The sequence below is a fragment of the Rhinolophus ferrumequinum genome, chromosome 18 (assembly GCF_004115265.2).
Source record: "Rhinolophus ferrumequinum isolate MPI-CBG mRhiFer1 chromosome 18, mRhiFer1_v1.p, whole genome shotgun sequence".
NCBI classification, from domain to species: Eukaryota; Metazoa; Chordata; class Mammalia; order Chiroptera; family Rhinolophidae; genus Rhinolophus; species Rhinolophus ferrumequinum.
The window spans coordinates 23,001,331-23,023,951 of NC_046301.1; the positions used below are offsets into that span (position 1 = coordinate 23,001,331).

General features: G+C 39.4%; 1 protein-coding gene across 2 annotated transcripts in view; it reads left to right on the top strand.

Moving 5' to 3' along the window:
* Nucleotides 1-4,405: 4,405 nt before the first annotated feature.
* FHIP1A (FHF complex subunit HOOK interacting protein 1A) overlaps nucleotides 4,406-22,621 on the top strand; it is a 193,005-nt gene continuing 174,789 nt past the window's right edge. For both annotated transcript variants that reach the window (XM_033133927.1, XM_033133926.1), the window contains exon 1: nucleotides 4,406-4,731. The gene's annotated coding sequence lies outside the window, so the exon portion shown is untranslated. The remainder of the gene's footprint in view (nucleotides 4,732-22,621) is intronic.

Sequence of the window (22,621 nt, forward strand, 5' to 3'; positions counted from 1 at the left end):
TACACACGTCTGTCAGCTGCATCTGCTCCAGAGCCTGAGCCCTTAACTTGCTATAATGATTCACTTTAAAGGAGAAGACAGACGGCTTTGAGAAAGAGTTTTAATAATAAAAACGCCTTATATCCTCAGTAGAGGAGACCCTGACCACTGGATAATTTTCATAGGAGATGAAACCATTCAAAAGCAATATTTTTTAATTAATTTGTTAGAAAGAAGAACTTCTTGACAAGATGATTAATATTCTAACAGGATACACATTGTTCATTTCTGAGCTCTTTTTAAGAAAAGCAACTTTAGGAGATCATTTAAATTTAGATTTAATCTCACTACAAGTAGGAATAAAGGAAGTAAGAAAAAGAGAAGGGAGTCTTTTCTGGCTTCTGCATTAAAGAAATCTAATTTGTCAGTGCTTTGACATATTGCATGTAACACAGCTAAAGATGGTAAAAATAAATGATAAATTAATGAAAAGTTCGATTTAGAAAAGGCTGATGTTATGTCACTTAACATATGCATTCACAAGCAATGTACTCATTTCTAACTTCTGCTTAATATTTTAATTTTTAAAGCAGTAGTATTCAAAGCAATGTCTGTTCCAAAGTATGTTGTTAAAAACTCATTGCTGCAAACTAGAACTCTTATATAGTGCTGATGGGAGTGTAAATTGTTACAACTACTTTGGAAAACTGTTTGACAGTATTAACTCATTATATATACAGCCTATTATCCAGAAATTCCACTCCTAAGAGAAAGTGATAATTATGGCAGAAAACTTGGAAATAGAGAAAAGTACAAAGAAGAGAATAAAAATAAACTGTCATCTTAGTGTGGAGATAATATTTTTAAGGAGAACTTTACATACTGTTTTGTATAGGCTTATTTTATTACTATATTGTGAACATGTTTCCATTTAATAGATATTCAACAATATTTTAAAAAATATCTGCCTAGAATATCATGACAAGTACTTACCATAATTCTGTCTTGTTGGATACTTAGGCTATTTTTAACTTTCCCACATTTAAATGACATTGCAATGGACATTCTTATATATAAATTTTTAGCAAATATTTGAATATTAGAAAAAAAATCCTAGAAGTAAAATTTCTGGTTTGAAAAGTATGTACATTTTAAAGATTTAGATATGAATTGCTAAAATTATTGTAATTTATATTTACTTCAGTATGGTATGATATTGTACAACATCAAACAATAGGCATAATTATTTTTTCTAATCCTTGCCAAATTTATTACTAAAAAATAATTGCCTCTCATTCTAGCTGTAATTAGTATGCTTAGACTTTTAAAATAATATGTTATTCATTTGTATTATTTTAGAATTCTCTGTTTATTTCCTTTGAATATTTTTCTATTATGTCTATTCTTATTTAATTGAAAGCATTCTTTATAAGGAGTAGCAACCAAAATTCTTTGCTTATTGCACATGTTGTGGATTTTTTTCCACTTCTTTACAAACTATTGGTATTTCAAACTCATTTCCCAAACTAGCAAACTCTGGTACTTTAGTTTGTCCCCTTGAGGAAGCAGAACTTAGGAGAAACTATTATCACAGATAAATTTCATTAAGCACTTTGCTGCACTTCATTTCTTATGTTTTCATTTTATGTCCTTTCTTTCCTGTTTCCTTTTCCCTCTTATTTATTCTCAATAAGACTTATTCCTCTAAAACAGTGACTGTTGCACTCTCAGAGGGCATAATGTATACGTATGGAATTGATATTTGTAGAACATTCTTAAGTGCCGGCCATATTCAGGGCCTGTGCCAGACACTTCACTACATTAACTGATGTTGTCCTTAAAAGAACCTTAATGCAGTAGGTACTATTTCCTTCATTTCGTAAGCTGAGGAAGTTGAAGATCATTCAAGTTATATGTCCTTTCTTTCCGTGGCCTTCTTGATTTTACCCCCAAACTGCTCCTTTCAAAATCTTTGCTATCTTTGTTATGGCTATTCCATCCTTCCAGCTGCTCTGGCCTTCAGAAACCTCAATGGCATCCTTGTTTTCCTTCCTTCATACGCCATATCCACCCTGTGAGGAATCACAGGTTCCTGTGATTCCTGAGCTGTCAGCTCATCACCATACTCTGTCTCCCTGGGCCAGGTCACTCTCCTCTTGCTCCTGAATAATATTTCAATAGCCTTCTACTTGGTCTCTGCCTCAGCCCTTACCCCCTAGCCTCAATTCTCAATCCAGCAGTCAAAGTGATACTATTACAATGTGTCAGAAGATGTCGTTTTTCTACCCCAAATCCTCCAGTGGCTGCCAAGCCACTCAGAGTAAAATCCTCACTGGATCTGGGTCACCCTTACCTCTTATTTCTCTGACCTCATCTTCTCTACTCTGACACCCCGGCCTGGAGGTTGTTCCCAGCACACTGAGGCATATTCCTGCATATTCCTGCCTCAGGGCTTTTGTACTCGGTTTGCATTCTGCCTTGAAAATTGTCTGCCCAGATGTCTTGCTCCTTAACCTCCGTCAGGACTTTGCTCAACTGTCACCTCCTCCAGGGGCTTTCCTTGATCACCTTATTTAAAAGAGCATCCCCTCATATTGTTCCCTCCAGGCTTAATTTTTCTCCATAGCATTTCTAATCATATGATAGTCCACATATTTTCCTTATTTATCATCTGTCTCTCCTACCTGGAAGGTAAGCTCCATGAGGGCTAGGATTTTTTTTCTTCCTTCTGTGTCCCCAATCCACAGAAGAATGCCTAGCACGCATAAAGCACTCAACTCAATATTGGTTGAATAAATGAATGATTCTTCCCCATTCCAATTGTTAGGGCAGGCCAAAGCGACCTGCTGTGCGGAACTTCCTGGCTTCTACTCTCATTTCTATTTCCCTTGTCCTTCTCCAGCTTTTCCTTCATAGCCACTTGCCTGCACTTGTTACAGGTGAAAGGCTGGTGAGTCGAGAAGTACTGGCACCAAGTGAAAGGTGCCTTCCTGCTGTCAAGCTCAAGCACAGCAGTGGTGGGAGACAGCCTTCGACAGAAGTGTGAAGTGTGCAACATCCCATTACCATGGTTGCAACAGAGAATTTAAACCTGCATATGCCTGCTTTAGGTTATCTCTGGTGCCATTCATGGAGAATAAAAGGAGGAAGATACTTCCTCCGAAGAAGAATTTGGTGAGGCGCCAGCAGGAGTCTGCCGTGGTGGAAACACCACCACATCCGCCTTTGCAAGACGTGGTGTGGCCCAACCTGCCCGATTGCATTGTGGCTGCCCTCGAGTATCCGCCACACCAACCACAGGCCTCTGAAAATACCAAGAAGGCCTCTCACCAAGAATCTGGTTCCTCCTCCAGGATCTGAAGCCCAGAAAGCAGAACATTGACTTCGCAGCCGCAGCACAAGCACGCAGGGGGATTGGGAGACAGAGGAATGGGGAGTGGAGGCGGCGCCGCCCCCTGGCCATGGGCACAGCTCCAAGGCCGCTGGAGGGCGGCGGGCAAACGAGGGGCCAGGCCGATCGGTCCGAGGTCTGGGCTTGGAAGGATGTTGAGACAAGAGGCCGTGCAAAGGCCACCATCACACTTAGGGTGGTAGGGAAATAAGTCTGGAACCTGCACTCCCGTCTTCCGGAGAGGCCAGAGTTGGAGAAGTTTCCTTGTTACTGTAGAACCTTCCAAATTAAAGAGCACTCGTATATTGTTTGTTGTTTTTTTTTTTTGGGTGGGGGAGAGGGAAGGATTGCTAGCAGACGTGTGACAGGCACACATATTCTTACAAACAATCCGGTAACACTGACTCCCGTTAAAATCCAAAACAGAACCGCAACCCCGGCCCTTCTCGACTCCAGGCGTTAACTCGGCCGGGGCCAAATCTACCCCTGCCCACTTCAGGGAGCTGGTCAGTAGAATAACAGTAAAGTAACCGCGAATGTTTCCTTGCCCTGACTCGGCTCTCTTTATTAGCATTTTAAAATTCAAACAACCGGGGTGGGGAGGGGAAGGGAAAGAAGAAATTGGAGTGGGGAGGGAGCGAGGGTAGCCGCGGCCAAACTTTTGGGAAGTGAGAAATCTGAAACGTCCGTGACCTGTGGAGTTGTCTGGCGTCCTCCACTCAGCAGAACCCAAGAAATGAGCCTTCGGTTTAAGTTCTTGATGGGGGTGAGGTGGGGTGTGTGAGTGCTCCTGTGAAGTCGTGTAGTTCCAGCGACTGGCAAGCCCCAAGGGCGAGGTGTCCTCCATTCCCTGCGGTGTAAGTTTCAGTGGAAACTTTCTTAGTGGCTCCTCCTCCTTCACCTTGGTAACGGACACCTGGCGGCGGAGAGTTGGGGGGGTAGGGGCGGGGCTGGCAGTGGCTGGGGCGGGGCCCGAATGCTCCAAGTCCTGAGCGGCAGGTTGGGCCCCGCCCAGGCTTGGCCCAGCCTTCCCCAAGGGCGTGGGGAGAGTGGGGGGTACCGGGGCGAACGTGGGACCCGTGCGGCTCTGCTACAGGCTGTTGATCCGTCGAAAAGTTGCGCTCAGACCTTCTTCAGCCTCCTACTTTCTTCTGCCGGTCTTGCTATTGAGTTGGAGCGGGGCAGAGACCTGCGTACGAAGTATCAGGCGAAGTGCCAGCTCCCTTTCCTCGCAGTGCCCTGCGCGGTTGGTGGCTCGGGGTTCATCCTCAGGATCGGGCACAAACTTTCCGGACTGTCCTAGGACACCAGTCCGGCGAGTCCTGAGCCTCGCGGGGAGGCGCAGCCGCGGCCGCAGACAGGTACGTGGCATGCTGCTGTGAGGTCTGCACTTGACGGATGCTTTTATTTTAGAGGATTAAGGGAGTGGGGAGAGCAGAAGTGTCCCTTTCCTGCATCTCCCGGCTGGGCTGGAGGGGCAGGGATTGGGATTGGGGAGGTGGGGGCAATGGGAATATCCCAGAGAGATTGCTGCGTGGGGCCGAGGCACAGCGGGGAGGAGATGGCTCACAGAGCTGTGGGACCGGGAGTTACTCCGTGACCGACCCCGGGGGAGAGGGAGCAAGCTTGTTTTGATGACGGTGTCATCGGGGCTCTTCACCCCTTTCCTTGGTCCCTGGGGCCGGAGAGCTGAGTCCTACGGGAGCAACAGGCAAAGACGAAGAGAGCCAGGGCTCTTTTTTCATCTCCAAAGCTCTTCGCTTACAGGAGACAGAGGCGGTGCCACTTTGAGGTTTGTAGTACTTCACCGGTATAAGGACTTACTTGTTTGGTGGCTGTTGCTCAATTTCATAAGTTCTCTAGGGAAACTGCATTCGAGTCGTGGTTGTTATTAATGGTGTGTGTGTGTGTGTGTCTGTGTCCCGCCCCGACCTCAACAAAGCTCTCTTGTTAACCCTACTTCTGCTAGGGAGTGAAACTAGTTGCTGTCTTATTTCAAGCCCTGCCAAAGTGAGGTGTTGGTGGCAGTGCTTGCCGTGTTTGCTTGGGACTTTGGGAATCACGTGAACAGATCTGATGAATTATCCCAGCTCTGTTCCACTCATCTGGATCCATCCATTCTTAGCAGATCAGCTTCTCCCCACTCAGCAGGTGCTGTAGTCTCAGCCATCCCGGTACAGGGAAAATTTCCCAGAGTGGGGAAAGAGCCCCAAACAGAGGAGAGACTTCCTTGAGTGGTAGTAAACAATGCATATGAATTGTTGCTTCCCTATAAACTAGAACCACTCTCTGGCTTCGCTGAAAGGGTCCTGCTGTCAAATTCATCTCATTAGGAAGTCAGCTGCTGTCTGCTAATAGTCACAGAAGCCCTGATAAAATTATATAGGTCATTGAAAAAATAATTCCTGCTTAATCACCTTTATCCTGTTGGTTAATGAGAGAAAAGATTTCCTCTCCTTAGTGTACCATGCCGGCTTGGCAGGGTCACCTGCCTGACCGCAAGTTTGCTTGTACACCTGGCACTAGACAGGATGTCATCCCTGAAGCTGCCCAAACCTAGTGCACTACAGCCGCAGTCCATATCTGGAGAACTTCAGTGGTCTCCTCTGGACAGAACTGAGCAGAAGATTCAGCCCGTTAATCTACTCTTTAATGCAGCATAGTTGTTGGCTTTGGATAACTTTTCACATAATGAAAGTCTGGTTTCTTTTACCTCCAGTTAATCCCTTTCGACAGAGCTCATAAAAATTGTGGCCATGCTTATCATGAAATAAATTAAGTTTGAGGTCCCATTTGTCATTTGTCCTGTAACTTTTGGAACACGATTAAACTGGGGGGCAGGTGGAAAAGGCAAGAGAAACCGAGCATCAGTGATCTACACTCAGAGGAAGATTTGGAGTATTTTCATAATTTAGGCCCAACTGTCCAGCTAGGTTCTTTCTTGCCTCTAAATAGGAAGGGGCACCATAGGTTGTATTGCTGCTTTTCATGTAGTCCCTTGAAGATGGGAAATGGAAGGACCATTTTCCTACAAATTTGGAGTAATGTGTTGCTGGACAGTTCTTCGTGAGACCCTCCCAAGTTTGGTTCAAAACACTGTCTCTGCAAAGTTCTTTCTACCATAATAGGAAGTCTCTACAAATAGACAGTCTCTACAAATCAGGAAGCAGATGTACAAACCATGGAGAAATATAGAGGTCCATCTTAAAGACAAATAAGTTGCCTGATGAGTGATTTTTGAACTTCTGTTCTTGTATTACTTTTAAAAAGAAAATTTGATAGAGAAGCTCCTAGTCTGTGCAAATATAAAATACAATTGCTCTCGCGGGTCCCTGCTTAGATGGTTGATCTTTATTATGGACGGTTGTCTCATAGGGCAATACATTGACCCTTAGAAGAGCCGGCCCTTCGGATGCTGGCCTAGGAACACAATTTCCCTCTACTTCACTCTTCGTCCCAGCAACTTCCCGCTCTTATGAATAGTTTTTAGCCTCGGTAGGGGAACAGTGCTCAAGAATACCAGTAAGTTCAGGGGCTTCAACTTAGGGGCTCTCTTAGTAAGATAATAACAGAAAGTAACATCTGCAGTGCTGTATGATTGACAAAGTGCTTTGACACGTCCCATATTTGTTTTTTGTCATTTTTCCATTTTGCAGTCAATGTTATTATATCCAGATAACACAAGAGAAAAATAGATGAAATTCAGAGAAAATAAGAAACTTTTATGTGTACTTCGCTCCTGTATGTGGAGGACTCAGACCCAAATTTAGGATTTCTGATTTAAAGGTCATGTTTTAATTTTGTTTTTTTCTCCTGCTACTTTTTGTGAAGTGGTTGGATGAAAAACGGGATCTTATTTCTTACTAACCAGACTGTCCATAATTAGAGACAGGACTACATGTAAATATGTACATCTATATGTGTATGAAATATTCATGTCCTTTGCATCTCAACAGTGTGGCTGTACCTGGAGAAGTGGGTGGGTTAGGTGACTAAATGCCCCCACAAGATCGAATAAAGAACTTTTGGTACTATCTAAAATTAAAGAAAATCAGGAAATAGCAACGTAAGTGTGTGATTTACAAATATGGAAGTAATTGCTAGAAAAAACATCAGAAGAGTTGAACAAGCTTCTTTTGGGGACTCTGGAACTCAGGGTGAAGAGGAGCCAGGTGGGACTCTGATGTTTGGGGCTAGTATCTTATAACTTCATATGTTACATTTTATGCTATGTACATGTATATTCTTTTTAAAAAATCCTCTGGTAAAGACAGAGTAAAGGTCTGTTTTCAGAATTTTAGAGCTGAAAGGGATCACAGAGATTGTTTACTCCCAGTTATTTCATTTTGTAGGTGAGGAAATTGAGGTATAGGAGTTTAAATATTTTGTGACGGTCACACGACTGTAAAGACAAACCTTTCCCAGCACACGTTCACACCCCTCCCCAGGCAGGTTGAATTTTCCCCATACTTGTGATTCATTTCTCAATTACCTTTCTAGTCAATTCTCACTTCTTCTATCTAGTTTTTACAATGTTTGAAAGGGTTACAGGAATTTGGATTCAAAATTCCTCATATTTCCAGTATGAAAATGCTTCAAATATACTTAGAGTCTGCAGGCTCTGTAATTTTTTGGTTAATTCTGTAAAAAGTTAGAGTTAGAGACACATGCATTTTGTCTGCAACTATTTAGGAATTGACAGTGTTGCTCAGTTAAATTTGATAAATACCAGAATTTGGGCTAAACTTTTATCCTATGAATCTATGACTAACAGGAGATGTTACGGGGGCTTTTCCAATATCTATGTGCGATGCTTAATTTTGAAGTTCGGAAAATAAAGATATAATTGTCTTCAAAAAAATTAGTAAAGAAAGATGAAATTTTGAAGATATTATAGAAAAGTTCTAGCATACTAAATTTTCCCTTTTCTTCATAAGATTTCTCCTATTTCCCCCCCCAATTATATCACTAACTTAAAACTTTATTTTTCTGATTATATACATAATATATATTATTCAACATTTAAACATTATAGAAATAATGTAATTTTGAAAGTTAAAGCACACTGTAATCTTATTTTCTGGAGAAACTGCTATAAATATGTATATGTTTTTTCCCCTAAATTTCTCTTTATGTTAAAATATATTTACTACTATTGTGATTGTTAACTGGGGTTAACAACTTTCAACTTAGTTTTTGTTTTAACTCACTGTATCGTGAAAGTGTTTTGAAGACCATACATACGGCACATCCTGGCTGTACAGTATTGCATCACAGGTTATTTAAACAATTTCCTATTGTTGGAAATTTGGATTGCTTCCCATTGTTCCATACTAAGAACAGTGCTTTAGGAATATCCTTAAAGGACACTTGTGTGAGTGTTTTCTGTAGGAAAGTTATGTGAAAGAGTCAGGGAGCAGAAAATATTAAATTTCTATGATTTATACTTCCTCTAATAGTGTGCCTCCATTTCAAATTACATTAATACTTTTTTTTTCTGACTGTATAAGACTAAAGATAGAAATATTAATACATGACCAGACACTGAAACAAAGGTCACAGTAGCAAAAGGCTCTGAATTTTTAGGTAGCGCTCACCTCATTTCTTCACATTTCAGGTTCTTTTTGGTTTTAATTTTTTCCCCAAGAGGAGATAGTAATTGGTAATAGCTATAAAAATACTCTGCAGTTTTCGGACAAGCTGCTAATTAGCTTTTATGGAGCATGTTTAAAAAAATTTTTTTCTTAACATTATTCTAGGGCATGCCATTAAGGAGTTCAGAGAATCCACTAAGCTTTGCAGAAAGCAGAGTGAGGGTTTTTTAGCTTCCCTTCTTGTAGTTTTGAAGTTTACCTCTGGTGAAATATTAGTAATGAGTCAGATTTTAAGATCTTCAGGTTTGTAGAAAGTGCCAGGAACTGATTTCACTCTTCTGTGTGTGGAAAATGTGAAATAAGATACTTTGGCTAAATTTCATGACTCAGGCTCATTGAAGCAGGAACATTTCAGGAATTCCTGTGGCACAGTTTTTATTGGCCATCTTAGAGAGTTGATTGATATTTTCATTGAGCCTAAGCTTTGTTAATAACCATTCAGTTAAAGGATTATGTTTCATTCCTCAAAATTTGTGTCTTATGTTTTGTGTTCATGGAACTTGAAGTTTGTTCATTTTAGGTTGATTTTCTTTATAATATATCAGAATGAGCATAGAAAGAAACATGAATCTCTATACATACACACACATATGCATACCCTATGTATATATAAACAAGTTTATTCATGCCTGAGTATATAATGATATAAACTGTATTTTAATAATACGATCTTTGGTAGGTCATTTAGCGTGAATACTTTGTGCATCCTCAAAATGAAACAATGTCTATCCATATTTTATTAGGAAAAATATTTCTTCATTTTTTTGTATAATAAATTCTTTTAAAATACTTTCTTAGGACATGGAAAATTTATAGTTTGCATGTACTCGTATTTTGATCTTTTTGTGTCTAATGTATTATTCTCTAACATGAAGTCACTTTTTTTGATAAGTTGGGTATTTTAAACCTCTCTTATTTGTGTATGTTACAAAATGTTTACATTTCTTATTTTAAGCATGATGAAGTAGTTTAAATACATATGAAAAATCTGACAATGGGACTTTCATTGAACTTGATTTGCTTCAGGAAACACCGGACTACCTATTTACCTGAGCAATGTTAAAAACTTACTAATTTCTTATCAGCTCGATTAAGTTTGACGTTTGAATTTCCTCCTTGTACTTCTCCACTGTGTGACTCTATGTCCTCAGAAAAGTAGACCTTGGAGTTCTGTGAATGACGCAGCTTGTAACTTGTGTTTCTGTGGACCAGTTGTGTTGCTGCCTCCCTTTTTTTCCCTTAAAGTAATCCTGACTTGGTCATGTTTTAGGGTTAGTTTGTCACTGAGGAGTGGTCATTCCTTCACAATGAATCACACAAGTAGGTTTGATGAGGCTTCCTGAGAGGCTTCCTGCTTCAAGCCAGCCTGACTCAACCTGTTGTCTTCGGAACTTGTGTCAGTATAGGCATGCCAAGAGCAAACTCGCAACTTGGCTCTCTTCCCTATGTGGGTAACTTCTATATCAGAATCCTCATTGCTGACCTTTGGAATCCTAGACTTGCTTCTCCAGTTTCTGCTGGGTAAGTCTGCATTTAGATCCTGAGATCAAATTAAACAATGGAGCAATAAGAGGAACTCTGCATCTTATTCGCTTAGCGGAGACCTTATATTGAATAGACTCCTATACATACTTGTTGTTGATGTGCCTCTTATTATCACCTGGGCAACTATAAGATTTTTAAAAATCTTGTTTCTGGTCCCAGTTTTTCTTTCTCTAATCCACTTCAGTGAGTTTGATTTTAAAAAGTACAGCTTTGCCTATGTCACTGATCATGGTCCTTGTTGCCTATTGGGTATTGACTCAACTCAAGGCATGATGGTTAATTTTATGTACCGACTTGACTGAACCATGGGGTACCCCACTGTTTGGTCAGTGTTATTCTGAGGGTGTGTGTGAGAGTGTTTCCGGGTGAGATGAACATTTCAATCCCTAGACCCAGTAAAGCAGTCTGCGTTTCCCATTGTGGGTGGGCCTCATTCTATCTGTTGAAGACCTGAGTTGAACAAAAAGTCTGAGTAAGGAAGAATTCGCTCTCTTTGCCTGTCTATCTTTGTGCTAGGACATTGATCTTCTCTGCTTTTGGACTCAAACTTGGACTTGAACTTGCATGATACTGTAGGGTTTCCTGCTTCTGTGCTTGCCGACTGCAGATCTTGGAACTTCTAAGCCCTAAGCCTTCATAATTACATGAGCAGATTCCTTATAATAAATCAATGTTTTTGTCTCTCCTTTATATATATATATATATATATATATATATATATATATATATATATGTGTGTATATATATATTTATATACACATATATATATGTGTGTGTGTATATATATATATATATATATATATATATACACACATATATATGCTCTCCTATTGGTTCGGTTTCTCTGGAGTAACACTTGAGGCATCTGTGATCTGGTATCCTGTGCAGATCCTCTGCTCTGGCTGCCATACTGATCTCCTCATTCCTAAGCCACACTCTACAGATTCCTTTTTCTCCATCCCTGTTGGGACTAGCCCTTCCTCTTTCCGGTTATCTCAGTGATGTGCATTCTCCAAAGCCCTGTTCAGAACCTGTGTCCTCCATTAAGCCTTTCTTGGCTGTCTTCTCCTGTGGCTGTTTCTTGGCATCTGAATCCCTACTGAAATTTTAGAAGCTTAGTCATTTGCTGCCTTCTAGTATTAGTTTTCATACATTTGTCTTTCCTCCCAACTAGATTATAAACTCCATTAGGACCTGAACGAAGCCTTATGCTTCCAAATCCTCCACTGTTTTTGGTGTTGCCTTTCACTTAGTAGGTGGCTAGTGAATGAATGGCCAAACAAAAAAATGTGTACAAGTGGACATTGGTCAACGTGGCTCAAGCAGTAGTTTGCCGTAATCAGAAGTGTCTGGAAGCTGATGGTAACCACTTTGAGCACCTCTTGTAATTTCAGAAGTCAAATATCACTTGTGTTTATATTTTGTTATCAGTATATATTTAGTATTACAACTTTCATACAGTTTTCCTTTCTTAATATATGTATTCATTTTTTTGGCACCCTCTGTATATATATTTAAAACACTAATATTTACCTAGAAAAAGAAAGGTAAATGTGGGGTTTGCATGCCCACACTTCCCCATCTTGATGGAAGAAATGTCTAATGCCTTTCCCACAGGACCTAGTACTCTTTTTTTATCAATGCAGTGCTCTGGAGAGACTCTGCTGGTCGTTTGGGGTTGTTATTAGAAACGAAGCCTATATATCATCCTTGACCTCGAGCCAACTTTTCCTAAGAAAAAAATTGAGTCATGTTTAGAGTCCTGTTAAATTAGCTCTTTCCTGAGGTTCTGGTCTACAACTGTTTTTGCTGCCCTCTGCTTTGTTCTTATCTTTTGTAATTCCCTTTGCTCTGCCTCTGGCTAAGTCTTTTCATATCTTCCCCTGTAAATAATGCCATGTAGCACATTTGTGTCAATAATTTTGAAAAGGGTGAAGGAGAAGAAATGTGGAAAATGAGCTGTATGTTCCTAGGCAACTTGGAGTCGTCAAATTTTATGCAATTTTCATTCAAGCACAGTATGACTTTCCTCATCTTTCCTGCAATTGAATGTAGTCTTTGAGGAACATCATTGGAAATCTGACCTTATTTTGCTCTTTGGCTTATCTTTTAAGCTCAAAGTATTGCAAACCCTCCACTTGCACTTTCTATCCTCCTTACCCTGCTCTCCTACAGTACACTTATCCTCTAACATATTGCAGTTGACTTATTTATTATGTGTATTATTCGTTGGCCGTCTCCCTGAACAAGAATGTATAAAGCTCCATGAAGGGCTGGGATCTTTGACTATGTTAGGATCGGCTCTCTTTGGCTTTGGATCCCAATACCTCGATCAGGCCTGACATTCATAAGTATTTGTGGAACTGAGTGGGAGTTTGCAGCTCCCCAACACGTCCCCTTTGTCGCCTAGGCCTTCTCTTGTATCCTCTGAAAGATCTCTCTCTCTCTCTTTTTTTTTTTTTTTTTTTAACTTCTTGTTACTAAAGATCCCTTCTGTCCGGACCTAGTTAGTTCTTTCAAACCATACAGCTCCCTGTTTCCCTGGTCTGTGCCTTTGTAATAGCCACATCCGTAACAGAAGGAGTTTACAGTCCCTTGGCTGTTCATAGCTTATAAAGCACTTTCACATACGTGTACACGCTGTGATCTCGTTTGAGGTATTCTTGAGTCTGTGAGCACAATGTATTTTTTAGGGCCTGTCTTTCACCAAAGTATGCGAGTTAGCAAAAGCTTGTCCCACCAGGAGATGCAACTGTTCTTCACTATGTGCCAAGCATACCCTCTCATTGGCTGTTCTGTTGTCAAATTATATATGAGAGGCGTGCCTCTGATGTCTACTGGCCTTCTGGGAAGAAGCATTTTAGTCCCAGAAGAGTGCCTGCGTGCTACAAAGGCCTCAAGTGAAGTGATAAAAGTGAGAAAGGGAAACAAACAAAAAAAGAAGCCAACAACCACCAACAACACATTTATAGGAGACTTCAGTGGAAGATACTTAGCTACATGCTGAAAATATATTGTTGTCTCAAAGTGAATTTGCTAGTAAGGAGCTCCATGTGGACTCGTCCAGCCAGAATTGGAGACACAGCATGGAACTGAGAAGGTCAGCTGCAGGATGCATTTTAGGATTTTGCGTAGAGATAAGAACGAGTGACTTTCAGGTGTCCACTAGTAAATTGCCATTGCCCTGCTCCTGGCCTCTCTCCTTGCTAAGCTATGAAGATAGAACCATTTTCTTCCTAAAGGCTTTCTGTTCTCGCCTCCAAGTCATGGGAGTGCTCAATAACTATTAGTGTCTGATGATGGCATAGGCATATTCCTCTGAGCAGTCCAAGAGCTGGAGGCATGTCACACGTTGACAGGTGCTCACAAATCTCTTTTTACTGTTTTGAAATATCGTGGCCAGGGGAGTTGTACACAACTTACTCTGACAGAGTGGTCTTAAATATTCATTCCTTCTACCTATTACTTTAAGAGACATGCCAGCATTTAGTCTTCAGCCTGCCAGTAGCAATTTTGGAGAAATTGTATTATAATTTTTTTCGGCATACTTATTTTCATATAGCTCATTTATTTATGCATTAACATATTAATATTATTATTTTTAACGATGGAGGAACATACACTTTGCGATTAGTGGAAAGTGAGAGTTTAAGTGAACCTCTTGGATCAGTTGTACCCTCTGGTAAATTAAGTAGTAATATTATTATGGGAGACAACGTGGGCATAGTGGAAACGGTACAGTTGGTGTGCAAATCTGGTTCAAATCCCTGTGACTTTGGACAAGTTACTTTCCTTTGAGGAACCTTAGCTTCCTTTGAGTGGAGCTAATAATGCCCATCTCAGGGAGTTTCCGTGAGGCTTAAATAAAGTAACAGATGTGAAGTGCTTAACAAGGACGTAGTAATCTATACATCGTAATTGTTATTTGTTTACTGAGTCTCTGTTAGCACTGTTCTACGGACTGTTGGGTGGGGGCTTCAAAAGGTGTGTGAAATATGTCTGCAGGGCCACAAATGATGGCAACAGATATATATTTGACACTTGAAAAATCAGGACAAGTGCCCTTCTCAGGAAAAAAGGAGGTGTGCTTACTACTGAGAGGGAAGAGGACAGCTTTCGCTGGTTGCAGGGAGAGAGGCAGGTGTGTAGAACACTCAAGCAAAGGCACAGAGTCTAGAATGAGAAGACACTTTGTATTAGTGACATGGGACAAGGCAGATTCAAAGTGAATGGTTTGGAGTGGTTGGTTGAGGAGTTTGGACTGATCTGATAGGGCATAAATCTTAAGAACTGACATCAAATTGACGTAGTTATGTTGGATCCTGGCTTTTATTCTTTAAAAATAGGTTCTGTATTGTAGGCCGAGTATTTGAATTGGTAACTTGAGGACTAAGTTGAGTACAGTTGAGAAGTTCCACTCACTGAGTGGAGACAAAGTGGTCTTTGTATTCAAGAGACAGATGTCCATCCCAGCACTCCCTCAAAAATTAGATGCTATCAAGCTTTTATCTCACAGTTTTGTTTTTTACAGGAAAGGTATTTCAGAGTACCTAAATAGATGGTTTGGACAAAATCTTGTTTTCAGAAGGATTCCAGCTAATACATGCAGAAGGAATGATACAAATAAAATAATTATCTTTTTGCTACCCCTAAAGAAACAATAGGTCAAGGAATGATCATCAGTGACTGCTAAAACTATTTGGGTCAAAGGCTGGTGGGGAGCTTTATAATTGATGTGTTAGGCTAATAACCCCTAAACTCACTGATCAATCTTAATGTTACAAAAAGAGAAAAAAGTAAAAACTACATGTCTCCTAATTTGATGCGATAGAAAATACATAGAACTATCTGTGAAGTTTCTTGCTAAAAAAGTGAATGTGATTCTGATCAAGGCTTTAGAACAAACTACTGGTTTATAAGAAGCACAGGAGAAAGAGGACCATGTTAAAAAATACCATGGAGATGTAATTAGCCAAATCCAGAATGTAGAAATTACTATAGGGCAGATTACTCAGTTCAGTAAATAAGTGGCAAGAAAAACAGAAAAGAGGAACTATTATTAAGAGACTTAAGAGACATATCAACAATACTTGGATCTTGATTTGGGTAAATCACCTATACATTATAAAGTTATGGGACAATTTGGGCAATCTAAACTCTGGATATTAGATAACTTAAAGGACTTTTTTAAAAAAGGAATTATAGTGGTATTATTTTGAAATGGACTCCTTATTTCTTAAATGTACATTCTGAAATTTTTTTCAGATGATGTGATATTGTTTTATGTTCTTATGGCTACCTTAACAAATTGCCACAGACTGTGTACATTAAACAACAGAAGTTTGTTCTCTCACAGTTCTGGAGGCTGGAAGTCTGAAATCAAAGAGTAGGCAGGGCCACGCTTCCCTGAGATTCTAGGGGCGAATTCTTGTCTTTCCCAGCTTCTGGCAGCTGTCCTGGGCTTGTGGCTGTATCTCTTAGCTCATCTCACATCCCCTGCTCCTCTCTGTCTATGGCTGTGTCTAATCTCCCTCTGCTTCTCTTTTATAAGGATACATGTGATTGCATTTAGAGCCTACTTAGATAATCCAAGGTAAAATCCTTTTAAGATCCTAAATTATAGTCACATGTTTTGCTATATAAGTTAATATTCACAGCTTCTGGGGATTAGGAAGTGATCTATCTTTGGGGGCTAGTTTTTTGTTTTTGTTTTGTTTTATTTTTTACATACTTCAGATATGATATTTGAGATTTGTTTTAAAACAATCCAGCAGAGGCAAGGATTAAAAATGAGAAATTATGACTGGCTTATGAATTATGAATTATGATTGTTACTTTGTGAGCCGAGTCATGGCAGTTCATTGTATGGATCTCTCTACTTAGTTTGTGTTAGAAAATTTCGTTAACAAAAACTAAAAACAAATACACAGAAAAATATAAACTCTTCACATCTGTAGAATACCTTTATTAACTCTTGCTAAATGTAAACCTCAATTTTTTTTTCTGTTCACAAAAATTAGGTATGAAACTTCTAATATCCTGGATAATCCTTCAACTTTTCACTACCTTTGTAGCCGTATTTCTTTGTGCTTCTCAAGAAAAGTAAAGGGTGAATGGAAGTCTCTTCACTTGGAATTCAGTAATTGTCAGATGTAAGATGACCTGAGGCTTAGATAACTCCTTTTTCTCTTCCTTACTAAAATACTGGTGAGTGTATGAAGTGGATGGTTGTCCTGGAGACTCATGGGCAAAGGAACTTACCATGACATCTTTGTCAAACAGATGAAATCATGAAACGGTCAACATTTTTATTATAGGGCCCATCTTTCAAGTGTGTTTTCACGTGATCATAAAATGTCCAAGTGAGCTGCAACTTGGCACATAGAGTACATTCCTTGGCATAGCTCAGTAGTAATTAATATGTTTCTGCAGATTACTCTTTAAGGTGGTATACTACAGTGTTATAAAGCTTGAGATTTTAATTCCTAAATTCAATCTATTTTATTCTGTTTTTCCTTAAAAACGAAAACATCACGAGATTTTTCATGATTTCTCCTTCTCACTCCTGTGCTGGAAAGATTTCAACGTATCCATTTAAAAATAGTAACCACACAAAGCAGAGCACAGGATTTCTCAAAGAGCTAGTGTGGTATATCAGAAGTATGATATTTCTTAAAATACCACTATATTCCCAATTCATGCTTAAGTGTATGTGCTATAAATTATAACGACTGTCAAGATACTGTTGTAGACTAGTCAAGTTACTTCACGTATCCTTTAGTACCTTAATGATTTTTTTTAAGAAAGGAAAATAAATTCATATGCAGAATTGCTGTTCAAATGATGCTTGGGTTGTGACTCAAATCACCCAAATCAGCATGTTCGAAGGTGCATTTTAGCCTTTAGAAGTCAGTTGATTGACATACTGTGGTTTTATAATCTTCCGTCAGTGTTGGTTTTTGTTTTCATTTTTGTGTGTGTTGAATTTATTTCTTTCCAAGGTAAAAGCTGCATTTTGTAGGGGTGGTATGCACTCTAGTTGCAAAATCTCAAAATTAGACGATCTTTTTTATTTTGTTAGCTCATGGAGTTAGAATTTAGCTGGTACATTTGTTGTTGATATACTAGATTACTAAAACCTAGCTCCTTCTTTTATGTTTTGTTACAAATCGGTCTGTATATGTCAGACACAAAAACATTTGGCAATTTAGTACAAAAATTAGACTTTCTGTGGTATATGTGTTCATATAGTATATAAGGCTGACTACATTTTGTACTTATTGCATTGTTATGACATTGGAACCCAGGCTGTAATGGGAAAGCTGTATTTTTTTGGAGAGTGTGGACTAGAGATGGCATATTGTAATAATATAGATATAAAAATTGTTTTTCCATGTGGATGAAGTCATGGTGAAAGAATAGATTTAAATCTTTGCAAGCCTCTTGCCCATTCTAGTTGCTTACTAAATGGTTTATGATAAAACTTGATGGTGATTATTAAATTTCTCAGCCATTCCGTCCTTTTAGAGTTGTAAGATCAGCCAATTTATGTACCTTGTAATAAAGGAGAAATGATGTATGGAAATAATCAAGATAGTGGTTTACATTTCACTTGATATATAGTATCATGGTAATCTCTTCTGCTGATTAGTGTTTCCTTTTGTGCAGGAAGAAATATTTACTTAGTAATATTCTTTAAGATATAGGTTCTTTTATTACCCAGATGTAGCACAATATTTCAGGAACATACATTTACATAAAATGAAATACTTCTTAAGTTTTGTATTACTATTTGCTACTTTTTCCTTATCTAAAAGAAGATAAAATATGATGCAGAAAGCCGATTGAAATATAAGACTAATATTTGCATGATGTTTTTTGTTTTGCAAATCATTAACAAAGAACTTAGACAAAACCAAAGCATCATCTTTGATTCAACAATGAGTATATAATACCAATCGACCCTTTACTGATTTTACATCTTTGGTACCTCTCAAATCCACTCATCTCTCTTATCTGTATTAACTCTACTCTCTCTTCTAGATTATTGTAATAGCTTTTTAACTGGTCTTCCTGCTTCTACCTCATCCACTCCCCAACTGGTTCTTCAGTCCAACCTTAGTGATATTTAAACAATGTAGATTTTGTGGTGTCATTTTCCTTCCCCACCTTCCCTCCCATCTTAAAATCTACTTGGGTCTTGTCGTCACTCTTAAGGTAAATAAAGAACTTTAATGAGTACCAGGCTCTGTGGAGTCCAGCCCAACTACCTTGCCAGCCGCACTCATACCATTCTTTCCCTAGCTGTCAGTACTGTCTTTCTTTCTTAATGGGCCCATACTCTTTACGAAAACCACAGAGCCTTTGCACATGCTTTCGCTACTCAGAACACCATCCCTCCCTACCTCCACCATCCCCGTACTTCTGCCCCTTAGTTCCTCTTGCTTAATTGGTTAACATAATCTCAAGCCTCATTTCCTCAGGGAAGCCTCTTTACATTAGTTGGGTTTTAATTTTACAGGCTTTCACATCACCATGTATCTTTTGTCCCCCATTGGACTTACTGTTATGATTTATGTGCTTATGCAAATCATCTTCATGAGAGCAGGTAATAGGCCTGTTGTGCTCACCATCCTATCCCTAGGACTTAGCACAGTACCTAGCACACATTGGGTGCACTGTAAATATTTGTTGAATGAATGAATAACATAAAAAAAAATAGAATCAGATATAGCCGCTACCTAATTGATTAGGGCACGCATAATGTCGATCCCAAAGATCCTCATTATATAAGTGAATTTGCCCTACAAAGAAGTCATCTAGGGAGGTTGCCTGCTTGTTCCATAGCTGCTCCTGTTAGAAAGGAATTTTGGAACCGTTTTAATGAATGGTCTTTAGAAGTAGTTTACCAGCCACATAAAGAAGGCGCTTATGCTTTTGATTAAAAGTAATATCCAGCTTGACATTTCTCTTTATTTTAAAACTGTACTTCCACCTTACAGAAAGCAAATTCTACTTTCAAAAGAACCAAATTTGTCACAGTTGAAATTTTCAAAAAGAAAGGACATATCCATGAAGATATGTCCTAAAAGATTTGTCCTAAAATATGTTGAGCATCGGCAGGCATTTTTGTAATAAGCTGTAGTGTTTGAATGGCCTGCTACTCCTGTGGATGTGTGGGTTCTGCTGTTTCTGTTCAAAGGTTCCATGAGGTCACTCTTGGTGTTGTCAGGGTGTTTCCCTTTTACTTCCGGACACGAGGTAGAGGGATGCATTTTACCTTCTTAAGTCATTCACTTCTTTGTGTTTTTCATCCTCCACAGGCAAAATGTGTCTTGGGGAGTTCTGTAGGTTTTTTTTTGTTCTTTTTTCACCATAAAGGAATGTAATAGGGAATTGAGTTAACTATTATAAAATGTTTTAATTTGAGTTCTATCTTTAACAAAAGTCTCTGTTAGTATGAGAGATCACAGAACTAGGGCCACATTTTTCCATTGATAAGTATCAGGGATTTTTGCCAAGTTCTACTTTTCAAGATTATTTATTCAGTACTTTGTTGATTCAGTCACTAGCATTTAACCTCTTTTATGCTAGGTATTGCCCTTTTACTTCCTGATTTTGGAAGAAAGTTGTTGTGTGTACTTCCTTTCTCTGATAGCTTAAACTGGCATTGATTTTAAACAGGAGTAACTGGATTTTAAATAACACGTACACGTCTGTGCCTTTTAATCTATGGGAACACTTTTGGATTTGCTGAACTGATAACTGCAGCTATTGAAGATTATCTTCAGGCAGGATATTTGTCACAGCTCCATTCAGGTCGCCGTGAGCACTGTACTTTTTGTTTATTCACCTTTGGGAAAATGCACTCAACTCAGCATTGATATAGATGCTTTCAGAATAGGAGACAGCTCTGTAAGTTAACATCGTGATGGCAAGCCTTAGTTACGTGGCCAGTAACAAAAATTCTATTGACCTTTTATTCTTAAGTGCTCTTGTTTGCACCTGACCAACAGAGATTTGCCTTTCATTTGCTTTTTGTTTGGTTTCCTGCTTGCCAACAAAGTCACACATTTTCATACTGCTTCAGTGCTTTACTTAAGCAAATATATTTTTTGTGCCCAGCAATAATATCAAGATTTGTGAAAGAAAAATCTTTTGAATTTTGTTTGTTAATCCATGGATGCTTTTTGTTAAATGAAGCTCTTAGAAAAAGACCTTTCAGTGTTTGTACAGAAGACTTGCTGTGTTGTGTGTCTGTCTGTGTGAATCGACCTGTGACTGAGCCATAACGTCACAGTGACTGAATCAGTGACATGCATCTATGTGAGCCCTGGCCAACCCCTCCCTAACTCCAGATGAAATGATTGCCCCCAGAGGGATTTGAATACTGTCGGATGCATTTTGACTGAGATGCACTTACTTGAGCATTAAGCCCTTTCTTATTATATTTTATAAACCATCCAGTCGTCAGCAGGAGTCATGTCATTATGTAATGTATTTAATGGGTACGGTTCCCGTGCTCATCACTTATCTGATCGTTGTGCTGTTTCTTGTGCGGGGTGTTAAGGGAAAGAGAATTACTTTTTGTGAGGTGGTGGCATCTCTGGACATTATTTTGCTGTGGTTCCAGGAAGTCTTAGGAATGACGGCAGTCATGTTCTCAAGTCATCTGTGCTCACTGGATGAGCATGGAGATGCTGTAAGGTCATGAAAAGTTAATGGAGAATTAATACCTTGTAAACATAATCCCCTCCTATTTTAAATAATGACCTACTCAAGTTCAGGCAACACATATTAAATATTCTAACATGAGTGGAACAATTTAAAAGTGGTAAAGAAGGGTTAATAAAGGATTTAGGGCTGACTGTTCATTTAGCCGTGAAGGAAATAGTCTGCTTTGCGTGACAGTCTGCATGACAGGTGCCCTAATCTTCTTTAAAAGAAGCTGAAGTGAAGAGAGGTTAAATATGTGCTCAAAGTCACATAGGTGATCCAGGACAGGGCTGGGATCTGAACCCAGACCTCTGACAGCACAGCTGGTGATCCTAACCCCTCTGCAGTGTTCCTTTTCCTCTGCGAGGAAGGCATTTGGTGGCATAACAAATAATACAGACTCTTCTTATTGTCAAGATGAGACAAATTCAGATTTAGGAGATCAGTTAATAAATTACTTGAGCTTTTATGGAACCAGCAATTCAACGTAAGAGAAATTTATCAAGGGCCTAGCATGTATAAAGAAAGCACTGTGCTGTGTGCTAGAGAAGGTATCAAGATCACCAGCTGTTGGAACTTGTAAAATTATCTATATATATGAATTCATTTGCTCAATAGACATTTATTTTGCATCTGTGGTGTGCTAGCACTGATTTAGATCCTGAGAATCATTCATCTACTTGTCAATTCATCGTAAACTTTTGATCACCTCCTATGTGCTAGGCACTGTTCTAGATACTGGGAATATCATTGAAAACAAAGCAGGCAAAGTGTGCATTCTCATTGAGTGTACATCTTAGTGGGAAGGAGACCGACCATAAGTAAGCAAGAAAAGAACTAACTGCTCTGCAGAGAATTAAAAGAGGAAGGTGTGCAGAGAGGGCCTGGGTGGCTCCATTGCACTGCAGACAGAAGTAAGACTTGATCCTTGCCCTGCAGAAGACAGACATGTCAACAGTGTGATTCATTCAATGTGTGCAGTGATTGGTGTAGGAACAAAATGCTTCGGGGAAGCTGACCGAGAAGGGCCTTGCGTATCCTTATGCAAGAACTAAGGGGTGATCATAAGCAGTGTGCTGACAGGATCAGATGTGTGTTTAGGATGGTAATTGTGGAGCAGTCGGAAGTATGGGCTAGATGGGAGAGACTGATGATAGGATGTGATAATTGCTCTCTGGAATTACAGCCCCAGACAAGTGCAGGGGGAAGGAAAGAGGAGGAAGTCTTCCTTCTCACTGAGATGAGATGACATTTAAACTTTGTCTTTAAACATGCGGAGATGAAGGGAAGGGCATCTTGTGGTTATATTACTGTGAACAAAAGAGGGAAGATTCAG